General features: G+C 45.6%; 1 protein-coding gene and 1 long non-coding RNA gene across 3 annotated transcripts in view; one reads left to right on the top strand and one right to left on the bottom strand.

The window, feature by feature from the left end:
- Positions 1-6,647: 6,647 nt before the first annotated feature.
- On the bottom strand, positions 6,648-13,415 carry LOC121435445. The gene is made up of 3 exons (XR_005972580.1): positions 11,681-13,415; positions 7,490-7,686; positions 6,648-7,397 (listed from the first exon to the last, which is right to left on the bottom strand). It is a non-coding gene; the product is annotated as an uncharacterized LOC121435445 (long non-coding RNA).
- A 147-nt stretch (positions 13,416-13,562) lies between these two features.
- Btbd9 (BTB domain containing 9) overlaps positions 13,563-16,151 on the top strand; it is a 371,475-nt gene continuing 368,886 nt past the window's right edge. Inside the window, exon 1 of one of the 2 annotated variants that reach the window (XM_041634764.1) lies at positions 13,563-13,761. The gene's annotated coding sequence lies outside the window, so the exon portion shown is untranslated. The remainder of the gene's footprint in view (positions 13,762-16,151) is intronic. The other variant, XM_041634763.1, reaches the window with a different exon arrangement.

The following is a 16,151-nucleotide window of genomic DNA, read 5'->3' as shown; positions in this document are numbered from 1 at the left end:
TGTGTCACTATGGGGATGGGCTTTGAGGTTTTGTATGGTCAAGCTACGCTCATATCATAGTTCACTTCCTGATGCCTGCAGATGAAGATACAGAAGAACCCTTACCTTCTCTAGCACCATGTCTGCCTGTATGCCATCATGTCTTGCCATGAGTATAATGGACTAAACCTCTGAAACTGTAAGCTAGCTCCAAATAAATGTTTGCCTTTATGAGAGCTGCCATGGTCATAGTGTCTCTTCACAACAATAGAAGCTCTAAGACATTTCCAAATAACATTTTGGGGAGTGCTGTAGGAATTCCTACAGCCAGTAGCCTGTCACTTAACATCTTCCTCTTCGGGTCAGTACTATTTATGATCAAAGATGCCTAACACCAGGCTGAGTGCTGGGTGTCGATCAAAGTCTAGTGGAAGAAAGTAACCTTGTTTCCTCACTTGTCAGGATAGGACCGAAATGTTTCCCAAGGCTCCTTCGCCAAACTCATCTCCTTATCTTCTGCATGACCAACAATTTTATGGAGTATTGGTTATTTTGCAGACTATTTCACAGTTGGGGTTTCTGCTTTTGCGTGATGACAATGATGAAAGTGGGGTTGTATGTCTTTAAGTGGAGGACCACAGGTAAAACGCCCTCTCTTATTGAGGGCACACGCATTCAGAGAGCATCACTAACTTAACCGTGTGGCCTGCTGAGATTATGTTTGTCAAGTTTCTCCAGCTGAAACTTTTCCTCTGCCCACATCTGTACTCTTCAGAAGAAAGTCAACTATGTGAAGCCCCAAACCAGGGAATTATGCTTTACTTCTTTCAGAGGTGAAAAAACAAAACAAAGCGGGTTTTTGCCTATATGAATGTTCCTGGTTTAAATATTGCGCAGATTATTTTGGGGTATCAACTGTCCCTGAACCTTATCTGTAGTGGCATTTCAATTGTATTTTCATAAATAAAGACTGCCTGAAGATCTGAGAGTAAAACAGTCCCACTGGTCAGCCTTATAGACCAGGTTATGGTAACACACACCTTTAATCCCAGTAGCCACACTAGTTCCCATAGAAAATGGGCGGTGTATGCCTTTAGTGGTGGTGGTGCATGCTTTTAATCCCAGCCTGAGAGAGGATGATAAACCGGGAGGAAACGGCTCTCAGGCACAGTCTCATTCTGAGATTCTTGGAGGCAGGATCACCATTTTTGGACTGAAGTCGAGGAAAGAGCCAGTGATCGACTGTTTTGCTTTTCAGATCTTCAGGTTGAACCCCAATTTCTGACCTTGAGTTTTTATTAATCTTGCTTCACTCACCCACTAAGTACCACTAGGAAAACCAACTGAAAATGGCCCCCATACATTTCCAGAATAACCCCTAGAGGTCAGTACTGCCATGCTGGAACCACTGGCCTCAAGATTTCTGATTCTAGCTTCTTCAAAGTGGAGTGTGACCTGGCAGCATTTACAAAGGAATGAGTACGGTCTACACTTTGATGCCTTCCTGCTTATGGACAGAGGGTATTTTCCACCTCTGATCAGCAGCTACTTATCTGAGTTGTTTGCCTTTGGGGCTTTTCTGAATTTGAGTCCAGCCTGGTCTACAGAGTGAGTTCCAGGAGATTCAGGAACTCACTCTGTAGACCAGGCTGGACTCAAATTCACAGAGATCCTCTTGCCTCTGCCTCCTAAGTGCTGGGATTAAAGCCATGGACCACGATGCTTGGCTCAAATTTCAATTCAGGATGACAACATATTAAAAATTATAAAATACATTTAAGTTGTTTGAAACTCTTGTATAGCTCAAAAGTCATATTCTAAATAATCAAATTCAATTACATGCCCTTCAAATTTTCCTTAGTATACTTAATTTTTGACAGTTGTAATAGGTAGATAATAAACTACTCAGGAAAGAAGGCAGCACATCTCAGCCACTTTGTCCACTCTCAGCTGATTCGGGAGCAGCATTCTATTTTGCTAATGTTTACTCTGTTTTAAAGCCATAGTCTGATAGGCACAGCCCGCATCGCCAATACCCCCGGCGCATACTGCTGATGTCCACAAGTCAACGACAGCTTTGTGGCCCTTTCATATCCCCAGACAACCTACATCTCAGCACCGTGATTTCTCCCTTTTCGCAGTTACAGGAAGATATGGTCACTGCATAGGAACTCACTGATCGTCAGGGCTGTCCTGCCTGACTCTCCCCCCAGCACCACAGGGGTCTGTGGTCTGGCTGCTTGGATGGAGGTGGGCCATGAGCTACCAAGACAGGCAGAGAGGGGAGTTAATGATTTCAGCATCATGTCATGTAATGACATAAAGATTTCATGGAGTGTGCATAGCCTGATAGGGGGCACAACATCATATTAAATGTACTAGAACGAGGCTGAGGATGCAAGGTAGTTGCTGTGTTAAGAAAAATTATGGTCTGTGGAGACAAAATGGACAAAGCAGAACAGCAGCAAGCAAAATATCAACAGGCCCAAACTAGGTTTAAAATCACTACTAACCACCCTATATGGCTCTGCCAGGGGCAGTTTCTAGCATCTGATGGACACGTGTGGATCTCAAAACTGGACATATTATCAGAATCTCCTGGGGTTTGTTTAAACACAGGCGTCTGGGCCCCACTGATGGACTGGGTCTGCAGAGGGCTCTACAGTGAACATTTGTTTGCTGTGTGTGTGAGAGAGAGAGGAAGAGGGGAAAGAAAGAATGTGTGGAGACCTGGAGTTGACATCAAGGTATCATCCATTGCTACACCTTAGTTTTTAAAAAACACGAACTACCACTGAACCTGGATCTCACCATTTAGGCCAGACTGCTGGTCACTGAGCCCCTGGGATTCACTTGTCTCCAGCTATGCTCAGTATTCGGGTTATAGATGACACTGGATACTACACCAAGCTTTTTCACATGGGTTGGGATCCCGAGGTAGATCCTCATGCTTGTCCAGCAGGCACCTTGACCACTGAGCTACCTCCACAGCCTTACAATGACCAGCTCTATCCAGTTCCCAGGTGATGCTGATGAGGCTAGTCATCATGGACCACACTTGGATGATGGTACCACGAGGTATCAATGTTCTGTGTGACTCTGTGGGTAAGCAGCACACAGAGCTGTGCAGGAAGCATACCCAAACTACAGGTAGGAAACAGAGAGTACTGAGGGAGATCATGACTGATTCACTTGCCGTGATATGGCAGGGTCAGTCTTCCTGGCAACCACTCAGTGGATTCTGATTCTGAAAACAAGTTACGTGTAGAAATTGGGTAAAAAAAATTTTTTTTTTCCCAGACAGGGTTTCTCTGCCCTGGAACTCACTTTGTAGACCAGTCGTGCACTGTTACCGTCCAGCTTTGGCAAGCATTTTTAAATTTTTGATGAGTGGTTCATCTTTGATTTCTTTTGAGAGTATAGAGTGAGCCAGACATTGGCTAGCTGCCCGCTGGCTTTATAGCCCTTTATAGCCCATGCTCTCAGAGCTCTCTCCATGACTGTTCGTTAACTGCCCCATGACTTTGCTAATCATCTATTACAGAGGGACCTTTCTTCCTGTTGAATTAAGCAACTTAGTGATGTCACAGTACTTCCGACTTTCAGCTCTTCATCTGATGGGTTTTCTGCTAATACAGAAGCTATCCCTGCGGGCATGTTCATTTCTCAGAAGAACCAATATTACAAGTCAAGGGAAACAGCAATCTCCAGGGAGGAGGGAATGACAGTTAACTGGAAGCCCAGGGACTTGGGGGTGCACACAATATTCTAATGTTTTGTTTTTTTTCCTTTTTACCAGGGTACACTGTGAAAGCCCAACAAGTTGTATCTGTGTGCCTTACTCTTCTGTTAGACTTCAGTTAAAAACAATGTTCCTCCCCCAAGGGAAACCATCTTAGATGGGGCTGAGCAACAAGAGGAGCCCTCCAGGTTAGAGCAAAGCAGTCCCCCTGGACCAGTCATGACAAGTCCTTACCACGGAGAAGGTGGTCACTGGAGAACACACTCTGCTCAACAGAAGATTGGGGTTTTAGGGACCGGGAGACAGCTAAGAGGTTAAAATCACTAGCCATGCAAGCGGGAACCATTTAAAGAAATGGGGGAACCTGGGCGGCAGTGGAACATACCTTTAATCCCAGCACTTGGGAGAGAGGGACAGGGAGATCTCTGTGAGTTCAAGGCCAACCTGGTCTACAAGAACTAGTTCTATGACAGGCTCCAAAGTGATAGAGAAACCCTGTCTCAAAACCAAAACCAAACAAAAAAAAAAAAAATCGGGGGAAAAAAAGCTGAATGTGGCAGCATGCATCTGTAATCTCAATACTCCTGTGGCAAAATGGGAGGTGGAGACAGGGGAATGGCCCAGAAGCCAGCAGGCCAGATATCCTGGAGAACACAATGCTCAAAGTTGCCCTCTGAATGTTGCACGCGCACCCTGGCACATGGCCTCCCTTGACGTGCTTCCTCTGCTTCCATGAATGAGCCCCTGCTCGCCAGTTCTGACTTTGCAACCTGTTCCCTCTCTAGTTTCTCTTCTAATACAGATGAGATTAAAAAGGAGCTGATTCCAGGCAGAAGCTCTTGACTCCATCGCTAATGGCAGGTCTGCAGGGTTTCTTCCTCAGGGTTACTGCCGGGTTCAGGGCAGGGCTGGGAGGGGGAGTGAATGTGAATTCTTTTGTACCTGTGCCTGGAATAGAAAACATTCCTCAACACTCCGTCCTCAGGACTGCCCTTTTTGCACAGTCTCGTCTGTCTCTGGTGACATCCCCCACTTCCATGGCCTTACCCATCATCTCTTTGATAAAATCATTTGAGGAGATAAAAAAGATTAAGGCTGTAACACAGGCAGAGCAACACAGAAGTATAATTAATGCACAGTGCTCTTTGCCTCCCTGAGTCAGTCTTCCTAGACTTTGGGAACGAGACTGGTACGCTTATTTTCCCACGTGGAGAAACGCCTTTCACTGTTGGCATTTATGTGCCCTTCTGGTCCCACGCCTCTTTTCTGTCTCCTGAGCAGGGCATTCTTCTTTTTATGTCCTTGGTCTGTCACACTCTGACTGACTGTTTTCTTTTTATCTCTACCCTAAAGCAGCCCTTTTCTGATGCTGGCATATCATAACCCGCAGAGAAAACGGTACACGGTATGAAAGGAGCCGGCCACAAAGGCCCACAGACTGGATGATTCTCTTCCAGGGAAAAATGTCTGGAGCAGGCAAATCTGTAGAGACAGGAAGCAGATGACTTGTTGCCCCAGGCTGGGATGAAGGTCGGGGAATAAGGAGTGACTGACAAAGGGCTTGGGAACTCTTTTGTTGCACTGAGAAGGTTTGAAGTTGGAATAGACGTTTGCATAGCTTTGTGGACACGCTAAAATCCACTAAACTGCACTCTTTAAACAAACTCATATTCTAGGAAGGTTATTAGAAAACACAAACAAAAACCCACAATGGTGTAGTTATTGCTCAGCTTTCTGTCACTAAAAAATACAATACCAAGGAGAGATAATTAATGAAGAAAAATGGATTCTATGTGTATGTGCATGTGTGTGGGTGCCTGTGGAGGCTAGAAGAGGGGGCTGGATCTCCTGGAGCTACAGTTACAGGGATGTGAGCTGCCCAATGTGGGTGCTGGAAGCCGAACTCTGGTCCTCTGCAAGAGCAGCAAGTGCTCTAACTGCTGGGCCAAACCCTCTGACCCCAGAAGTTTCAGTCTGTGGTCACTTGGCCTGGTTGCCCTGGGCCTGTGGTGAGGAGAGCTTCTGGCTTTGTGGTAGCTGAGAAGCAAAGACAGACCTTATTTTTATAATAGAATCTATTCTCCACACCCAGTAAGCTATTAGTCTGTAAGTAGACCATCCATTAGAAGGTCAAAGAGGTCTTACCATTCACTCCCCTTCCACAGGCTTCCCTCTTTATACTGCCGCACCAGGGATCAAGCCTTCAATGTGTGGCTTTTTGCAGGGCAGTCTAGATTTAAACCATGGCAGTTGGTTGAAAGAGACTTTTGACCCTCACCTAGCTGAGCAGGCTTTCTTCCCTAGGCTTCAGAGGGTGACTTCATTGTAACACGCTTTTAGGAAGAACCGCTCTGTGCTGCTGCTCCTGCACCACACACTGTGAGGGTCCAACAGTTTTGGAACGGTTCCACCTTGACCAAAGGTCAGAGAGTTCAAACCTATTTTTGTTCTTTAAGGACAAACAACAGGATGTTTGACCAAAGGTGTGGCTACTGGATCCTTTGCTCCTTCAAAGCCAGACCGCAGGCTGTTTGACTTAGGGCATGGTCACCAGGTGTTTTGAGATGTAAGGAGGTAATCACACTTGCTTGTTCTTTCTATCACGGGAGTCTCGTGCCCTCCTATTTTGATTGGGCTATATAAGGATGTGAGTAATGAACTTGGGGCTTTTTGTTACAGGAGTCACTGGAAGCCTCCCAACTCTATCTTTTGTATCATGTCTATTTCTTTCCTCAATCCACACCCCCCTTCTCAGGAAGGTAGGAACCAGTTGGGTCGAACCCGACACACACTGAAACCAGTGCCCTGCAGCAGAGCAGTGAGTCAAGCATGGTGAGCATGCCTGTGAGCCCAGCTGCTCTGGGGACCAAGGGACAACACCTTTAACCTCCTTTATTAATGTGTAAGCTGCACCTTTACAATTCAGTTAATGTACATGTGTTTTTATTAACTGAAAAATAATCCATAATGTATTTCATAACTCACCCAGCTTACTTTCCTACTGAAGAACACTCTAGATGCTTCCACTTTATTATTTTTTTAAATGCAACTAGTTGCCAGGTGCTAGTAGTGCATGCTTTAATCCCAGCACTCAAGAGACAGAGGCAGGCAGATCTCTGAGTTCAAGGCTAATCTGGTCTACAGAGTGAGTTCCAGGACAGCCAGGGCTACACAGAGAAACCCTGTCTCAAAATACAAAATAAAACAAAAACTTAAAATGTAGCTAGAATCATAGCAAAAATCCTCAGTGGTGTGTGTGGGGTGCAGTTTTCAGAGAGAATGGGTTTCCTGGAAGATCTACCAGCAGGTACGTTTCAATTGGAGTCGATATTGACAGATTCCTTTCCAAGGAAGCTGTAGAAGTCCACAGTCTCTTTGACCCAATATCCCTGGGGACAAGTGAAATGTTTTTCCATACTTTTTTTGACAGTCTGTATTTTTCTGTTTTATGCAGAGCAGACTTTGTTCCTTTGCCCCATTTTCCTCTTTGGGAACATCTGCCTTAGCGTTTTTCTCTGCCAAAGGTTTTGGAAACTTGTGTTTTTTCAGCAGGTATTTACTTTTACTGGATGAAACTAGGACACAACCGAGAATCTCAAGTATCTTCTCCTTTGGCCAACACTGATTGTCCTGAGGGTGGCACATGCGTGTTCTGTACCAGAGCTCCCGTGGGCATCTGTAAATCAACAAGGAGACTTCCTCAGAACTCTCCAAAGAGGGGGATGGGTATCCACACATCCAAGCCGTTCTTACATCACGCTACCTTACCTGCCCATTTTCCTATGATTCCAACAGAACTTTCTGCAATAACCCAAACGTTCCATACATGAACTGTCCATCACAGCGGCTCCTGAGTTCTCAGAATGGAAGATGAGTGTTTAAAGCGGAGGCTGCCGCACTGAGCTCCCCGAAACCTGAAACCCACTTTCCTCTCTGCATCCCTTCTGTGTCTAGCTCACAGTAACCTGCATATGAAAAAGGGCAAAAAGAAAGCCTGGGCAATTTTTTAAGGTTCTTGGTATATTAAGAAATGAAGACATGCCAAAATCCAAGTATAAAAATTGTGGTATGCTGTAAGATTTGTCTTGCACTTACATGGTGCTTTATTCTCCTGTGCTAATGATAATCTTGAGGCTAAAATAGTCAACCAATGAGGTAGTGGTATCTGATGAGTGGGACTCACCACCACACGCAGTCCCTCTCTACCATCACCTATATAAATACCAAAGACCTATTAAGACAACAATGAGTCTTTTTTGATCTTTCATGTGCTTTCTGTTAAAATAGCACATAGAAACATATGTATTATAGAACATACTCAGATTATTAAACTGAGGTAGAACAGAGGTATAAGCAAAGACTACAGTATGTATTTACTCTTTGAAATTCAAGCCCCCTGGAAGACAGCACAGAGAGATGAGAGAAACTGAGAGCATTGGAGAACTTGGGGTTTGTTCACTGATTTCATTTATCCATCTCCTTCCGAAGCAAAAGTGGAAGTAATGTCATCCTGCAGAACTGCAATACTGTTGAAACTTCTCTGATGATAACTCATGGTTTCTGCTCTCACTAAACTGGGGAGAACTCATCAGACACAGTCGTCCCAGCCTGAAGTGAGGGCAGAAGGCTACACTTTATGCATTAGACAGCTATCATGAGAATACTTGTCATTCATTTCCCCAAACAACTCAGGGCGGCTGCAGTTACACAGAGGCTGCAAACATTTATACACAATGCTGAGTGAGCAAACCCAGAACAAAGCAGAATGCAGACATGCAATCATCGTCGTCACATTTCCTTCCTTATCTTTTTTTGTGGTTCTGGGAATTGAACCCAGGGCCTTGCACACATTCAAGCAAATCTAAGCTGCATTCCTAGGCCAGAGCCACCAATTTGACTCAGAGCTTCAGGGCAGCCAAGACAAAAGGAGGAACCATGGAGCCACACAGTTTCCTCATCCACAAAAAATGATGCCAGTCACTCAAGGTAAATTACTTCATAAGGCTTTGAAAGAAAATGTCCTGTGGGAGATTTCCCGCAGGGAATGCAAAGCCATCAAGTACACAGTAAGTCTTACAGGACAGACATTCATAGGTTCTGGGGGCACTCATGGCAGAAGGCTGGAAGTTTTGTGAGTTTGGGCACAGGACAATATGGACAAGCATGTTTTCTGTGGGATCAGCTACATTGTGTGCTTGGCTAATGACAGATACACACTGTTCAGAATTCAGTAATAACATCAGCAGATGGGAAGGGGGGTGACAGGTTTTTGTCAAGAGTGAGCAACCCCATGTGATGACTGTCAACCTTTTATGACCATTCCTGTCTCTATGGTGGTAGCTGCGGGGCACAGGCAACCTAGGAATTTTCATAAAACCAGGTGTCCAAAAGTAAGGGGAGAAAGTGTTCAAGTTTTATCCAGGAGAGCAGAAGGTCTATAAACTCACAAGTTACTTTCTCCTTATTTAAAGCTCATATTAGTTGCCAATATTTAGAGATTAATAGATTTCAAGTCTGACAATCTGGATGCTTTTATTACCCTACATGGCAAAGTCTGCTAAGTTGGGTACAGAACAATACCCATCTGCTTGAGCTATTGAAGTACTGAAATGCCATGTGGGAGAACAATGGAAGATTTGGATTAAATTTTTTCACGGAAGTATTGGTATATGCATTACTATATTAGTGTTAGTATATTACTATATTAGTAATATATACTATATTAGTTACTAATACAAAGTGTGTATCTTTGTGAGAGTATGTGCGCATGTGAATACAGAAGTTTGGTGTCCAGAAGAGGGCGCTGGATCCCTGGAACAGGTGTTACAGGCAGTGAGCTGCTCCATATGAGTGCTCTCAGATCCTCTGCCAAAGTTAGACATACTCTTAGCCACTGAGCCATCTCTCCAGGCTCATTGCTCACTCCTGACTAAGGGAGAATATGAATGAAATCTTAGGACATGTATGACTATCAGCAAAGTGACTGGTTAGTAAATATATTTGGAAGGATAACATGTAAAACATACCCCTTGGTAAAGAAATGAACCTTTGCGGGGTGGTGGTGGCACATGCCTTAATCCCTGCCTGGGAAGCAGAGGCAGGCAGATCTCAGTGACTTTGAGGCCAGCCTGGTCTACAAAGTGAGTTCCAGGAGAGCCAGGACTGTTATGCAGAGAAACCCTGTCTCAAAAAAAAAAAAAAAAAGGGAAGAAAATAAACAAACCTTATAGGTATGGCATGAGAGTACATTCCTCTAATCCCAGCACCCAGAAGGCAGGTGGACCTCTGAGAGTTCAAGGACAATCAGGGCTATGTAGTGAGGTCCTATCTCATAAGCAAAAAGAGACTAACCTGGTAGTAGTTACTGGATTTAGGCAAATTAAATTTAGGGCATGTTGTTTGGGAACTACCTTCATTCTCACTGACAAATAGGGAGTGGCAAGGACAACTACAGCTCTGAAACTCCATTAATATTAGCAACATATAGGAAAACAGACTTGCTTGTTTCCAAGGCATGTAGAATACGTGTTCAAAGGACCCACATATTATCTAGAGTTTATTTTTTTTCATGTTTTCTTTTTTTTATTTATTACGTATACATGTATGCCTACATTACAGATAGTTGTGAGCCACCATGTTGTTGCTGGGAATTGAACTCGGGACCTCTAAGCCATCTCTCCAGTCCCTTATCTAGATTTTATATATATACACACATACAAGAAAGGCCACAACTTGGCTACTTTATGCTACTTGAAATACTTTCTGGACAGTAAATCTTTCAATCTGGACTTTCAAAGTAATGAAACTTGAAACTAGTTCTTACCCACAATCTAAATGTGAGAAATTAAAGTTACACTTAAAATATTGGTATATGTGTGGCAGCCACATGCATGCTTGAGCTCATGTGTGGAGGTCAAAGGGCAACTTTGAAAACACTTTATTTTTTATGTGTATGTATGAGCATTTGTGCTATATACATGTAGTAGTCATAGAATGACATGCAGAAGTCGGTTCTCTCTACCATGTGGGTTCCCTGGCATTGAACTCAGGTCTCGCACAGCAATTGCTTTTCTGTATCTATTGATCCATTTGGCTGGCCCCAAAACATTCTTTTTAAAATGAGGGTTTTTTTTTTTAAAATTATAAAATCAATGCTGTCAGTAATTTAGAAAATAAGAAAATTTAGGTAGTTTTCCCAATTTTATATGCAGAAATGCTTCAAACTAACTTCTATACTTTGGATCTAGAATATTCTCTGAAGCTCATGTATCAAAGGTCCCCAGGGGAGCATCATTAGGAGGTGGTGGGGCCTTTAAGATATAAGGCCTAGTGTCAGTCCTCAAATCAATACAAAAATGTGCCCTTGAAAGGGACTGTGGGATCCTGGCCTTTTTGTTTTCTTTTTGCTTCCTGGCCATGAGGTGAGTGGTTGTGCTCCCACATACACGCTGTCACTCCACGGGCCTAAAGTCAAATGGATACCAGACTGAAGCCTCTACAACTGTGAGCTGCAACACACACGGTTATCTCAGATATTTTGTTAAGGTGACGATGAAAAACTACCACACCAGTGGAAAGAGATATGCACGTCAATCCACTCAGTCACAAATGCTGAGTGAGCGAATTTACTCAGGGCTTTGGGGCAGGGATACGAACTAGGAAACATGGTTACACAATTCAGTTATATAATTGGTATTGCCAATAAAAAGAGACACATCAGTTATCCAGAGTGGCCCAAGGATTTGTGACTTCCAACCTGGGCAGAAGAGTCTCTGGAGCTGAGCTGTGTAAGCCCTGTTTTCTAACACCCCTCCGTGTCAACAGGGAGTACGTGGTAGGAATGCTTACAGTACATGGGTTCTAGCATTGGGCATCCTGGCTCTATCACTTATTAATTTTGTGAGCTTGAGTAATTAAACTTTCTGATCTGTAAGTATTGTAATTAATAGTATTGCTTACCTCATCGGGCTCCGACAAGACTTGAATGAGCTAGTGCTGCCTGTAACACTAAAACAGGAGCACAGGTGCAGAAACGGGATGCCTGGCATGTAGGGAGCGTCATTGTTACAGTAACTACAGTGGTGGGTATTATATTAGCAGTGAGGAGAAAGAGCATTTAATCCATTTAGGACTCTGATAGAAGGCTTCCTAGAAAGGGACTGTCTGTCATGGTCTAAACTTTGGTCTATTAACTGTTTCAGCTTTCATTAGTCTGCTATAGTATGCACACACCTTAACAAAAAACCCCAAACAAACAAACACCCATTATGGCAACTAGCTAACTACCCACGTGTTTACCTCTCCTCCAGACTGAATGGCTTTTGTAATTGAGTGATAGCCATAGCTGTCTCGGTAGAAGTAGCACAGCCTACACTAACCCCGAGTGTTTGGTGAAATGGCCTTAGTAGGTTTTTAAGAATGCTGCTATAAGCAACTCAGTCTAACATAAAAGTTTACGTTGTATTTTTGCCTTGATTGATCTCATCCATGCGCAGGGCTTAACCTCCTCCAAACTTCAACTTCTCTCAGCTGTCACAGACCTGTGCAATTTGGCTTGAACATTTTCCTCTAAATGTGGGGGTCCATAGTCACAGTGCTGAGTCTGTGAAGCAACCTGAGAAACTGTGATTTTTTTCCCTAGAGAATGGAGAATGCACCAGGAAACAGTCGTCTTTATTGTTGACGGTGCTAGTTTCTTATGGCTATTGTGATCCACTAGCTTCCTGCCCTCTTTTGATCCATTTTCAAGGCTAACTGGGTGGTATTCAATTAATGGATATCATTGCACATAAGATTTGAGAGGAGTGTGTTTCCCCAACCAGCGTATTCATTCACATTCCAACTCGTTGGTCTACCACAGTCATCGGTCAGGAACCTCATTACCGCTCAGTAACTCACGCACCTGCAGACACAAAGGCATCTTTCTTTCCATTTTGCCAAATGTTCTGCCCACCTATCTCAGCACCCGCATTAGAATCCTGGCGCTGGCCTCCATGTTTACAGTCCCACTCCCAGTGCCTTAGCGGTTCTGATCACTTCTCTAGGATGCTACAATGGCCTCTAAATGGGAGTCTCTGGTCCAGCCTAAGCTGTTTCTGTTCATTTTCACTTCCTATTTAAGACGTCTCTGCTTGAAATTATCTTCCATCTTCAAATCCAGATAAGAACCTAACTTTCAAGGGAGAGGACTCTCTAGCCTGTGACTTCGAAGTCCGCAGTTCCTGCTGTCCTTGCTCTACCGTCTCTTATGCGAAAGAAGAAGTCTAATGGGTTCTACACATCTGGTAGTCCTGGGAGGTGGAATGAGTAGCAGTTATGGACGGGCTTCCGCCAGGGTCTTGAAATTAAAAGTTCGAATAAGACCGGGTTCTCCGGCAGCACCGCACATATTATCTCGTCTTAAATTCACACCTTTCCAGTGCAGGCAGGTTAGGTGGCATTTTTCACACTTACAGAACGAGGAAACTGAGTCACGGGATTCCAGGCCTGGCCTTCATCGCATCTTAATGCTGTTAAAGACTCACTTGGCTCATTCTCTCTCCTTGTAGAACTTTCTCACACCCGGCAGATCGTCCCTCTGGTAGGCGACTAACTGAGGAAGGTTAAGGCTGGCTCTTACAGGCGCTCCGGCTCGTCCCCGTACGCAGTGACGTGACCGATGACGCTATTCAGTGACGTATGATGACGTGACTTACTCTGAGCCAGGTGCCGGCAGGGGAGCCACACCCTGAGGGCCCAGTTTAGGAGGGACAGTGGCTCCGACGGGCGGAGACGCGCCGCAAGACCCCGCCTGAGGCGACCTGGGGCCCCGAAATCCTGGGTCCTACCGGCCCACGGTTGATCCGTTGCTAAGTGACGCCAGCGCGCAAGGCGCGTGCGCGGCCACGGCGGTGTGCGTGAAGGCGGGCGCGCGCCGCGACGGCGGCGGCGGGGAAGGCGGCGACCGCGGCGGCCGAGGGGGCGGTGGCCACGGGGCAGGGTCGCTGCAGGCGGAGGAGACGTGTGTGGCGGCGGCTAGGTCGCTGAGGAACATCGTCGGGGTGAGTCGCCCGGACCGCTCGGGGAAGGTGGGGCCTGCTGGCCGCACCTGCTGCGCGGGCCCGGGGCTCGGAGACGCGCGCCCCCCGTACTCGCGCGCGCCGCTCCACGCCCCTCGGCCGCTGGTTCCGGGGGCGGGGACGGGGGCTGACGAGGGTCAGTTCCCGGGCCTGGCGCTCTGGGGGCGCGCTGGAGAAGGGTGCGGAGGGACAAGGGATTGGATCCCGGGATGACGCTGCCAGTTTCCCTTCCACTGAGGAATTCGAAGCGGGAGAAGCCCGCGTTCCTCAGCAGCCTCCGCGCCAGAACTAGAGATGCGAGTGTGCGAGCCTGACACACGCGGAAACGGGGACCCACGGGGTTGGGGGTTCCCAAAGTTTTGGGTTAGCCTCGAAGGGCTTCGTCTGTTCTGGCCTGGTGGGTCTCGGAATAGGAGCGTGTAGTTACGGAGAGAGTTATGAGCCTCTGCCTACGCGAGATTCGGGCACACCCACAACCTGGGGAAGGCTACCTGTCAGTGTAGACGCTGGGCGGCCAACCTGTTGCCTGGACCTTCCGGCCTCACGTGTATGCCCACGTGCTTTTCTGACATTTTTATCCGGTGTTGGTACACATTTTGAAGCCAGAGGACCATACCCATCAAGTATTGTTACTTCCTGATAGACACAAAACTGCTAATTTTTTCCGAGAACTGTGCTGTGCTTTGGGCCATTTCAGGGGCCTCGAGGGTAGGGCAGCCCTGCCTTTTGTGTTTGTTTTCCCTAGGTGCATTGCAGGCTGTTATTTATCGTATGAAAATATAGATCACATTCCATGTGTGGGCTGGAATGGTGGAGCTGGAGGAAAAGATGCTGCTAGCCTTCCGTTGGTCCTGTCATAGATAGAGCTCTGGACTACAGGGGGTTGGATGTGTGGTGGTTGTCCCAACCATCTTGGGGAAGGAGGAGTAATGGAGACAAACCGAAGAAATTGTTTTCCCCGTTACCTGTTAAAGGTGGTGCTTAGAACCAGTGACAAGATAGGGAGCACTGATATTTAATCATGATTTATGCATAAAAAATTGAGTGACATAGCTTCAGTTTCCACCCAGGTCTACAATGCAGAGGTTCAGTTTCTTTTAAACCAAAGCACTGTCAAGTATGGCATCTGAAGTTCTCACGTCTTGGAGTCGTAAAGCTTGCTCTGTAAAGGCGAATACCCAGGATCCACTGCTCTTTTACAAACTTTTAGGACTAGTGTCATCCGTTTTCTATTTCTGCCTGTGTCTCCTAGAAAACGGCATGCTACAGTGTAGACACAAAATAGCTAGAGCATCAACCTGTGCATGAATGTGTTATCAGTACTTGATCAGTACAGGAGAAATCTGGGCAAGAGGAGGTTAGCTAGGGAACTCTGGCAGGCAAAATCGGGACTGGCCTTTGGAAGAAGTGTAAAATTGGAATTAGGAAAGGATTAAAAAACCTGTTGTGAAACTTTAGTGTGAATTTGTTTGTTGGGTGGTGGAGAGATGTTTTGAGGAGTCCTGTTTGACTGGAGCAGAGAAAGTTTTCCAATGAAACAGTGGAGAAAATTAGCAGGGAGGAAAGGAGTTACAGACGTCTATTAATAATAGGGTGGAGCCTGTGGCTAGTTTTTGTTAGCTTGGCACAAATTAGAATCCCTGGGAAGAGAGAACCTCTATTGAGGAATTGCTTCCTTCAGATTGGCCTGTGTACCTTCTGTGGGGGGCATTTCTGAAGTGATAGTTGGTGTAGGAGTACCTCCCCAACTGCAGAGTCACCCCTTGGCAGGTGGTCCTGGGTTGAAGGGAAGGCAAGCCAGTAAGCAGCACCTGGCTTTTGCCTTCAGGTTCCAGCCTTGGCTTTTCTTGATGATGGGCAATTAACCTGTAAAAATAAACCCTTCCCCAAGTTGGGTTTGATTAATGTTTTATCATAGCAGCAGAAAATCAAACTAGAGCAGAGTCTGTTTGCGTGGGGGATGAGACTTTATTCATCAGAATAAAGTGTAAGGCAGCAGTAAGTTTCAAGTGTTATTCTTTAAAAAAGAAAAATCTACTTTATTTATTTATTTATTTTGGTTTTTCGAGACAGGGTTTCTCTGGTAGCTTTTAGAGCCTGTCCTGGCACTAGTTCTTGTAGTGCCGCGAACTCACAGAGATCCGCCTGCCTCTGCCTCCCTAGTGCTGGGATTAAAGGCGTGCGCCACCACTGCCCTGCGAAATCTACTTATTTGCTTCTTGAGATAGGATCTTACTATATATATATCCCTAGCTGGCCTAGAACTTGTGTAGAGCATGTTGGCCTCAGACTTAGTACTTAGTATGATCCTCCTGACTCTGCTTCCAGGTTACCGGGAATACAGACAGATATGTGCCACCGTTGCATGCCTA

The sequence above is a fragment of the Microtus oregoni genome, unplaced genomic scaffold, assembly GCF_018167655.1.
Source record: "Microtus oregoni isolate MIOR12 unplaced genomic scaffold, Mior012 000046F_ref0000063, whole genome shotgun sequence".
In the NCBI taxonomy this organism is placed as follows: Eukaryota; Metazoa; Chordata; class Mammalia; order Rodentia; family Cricetidae; genus Microtus; species Microtus oregoni.
This window is presented reverse-complemented; position numbering and strand designations above follow the sequence as displayed.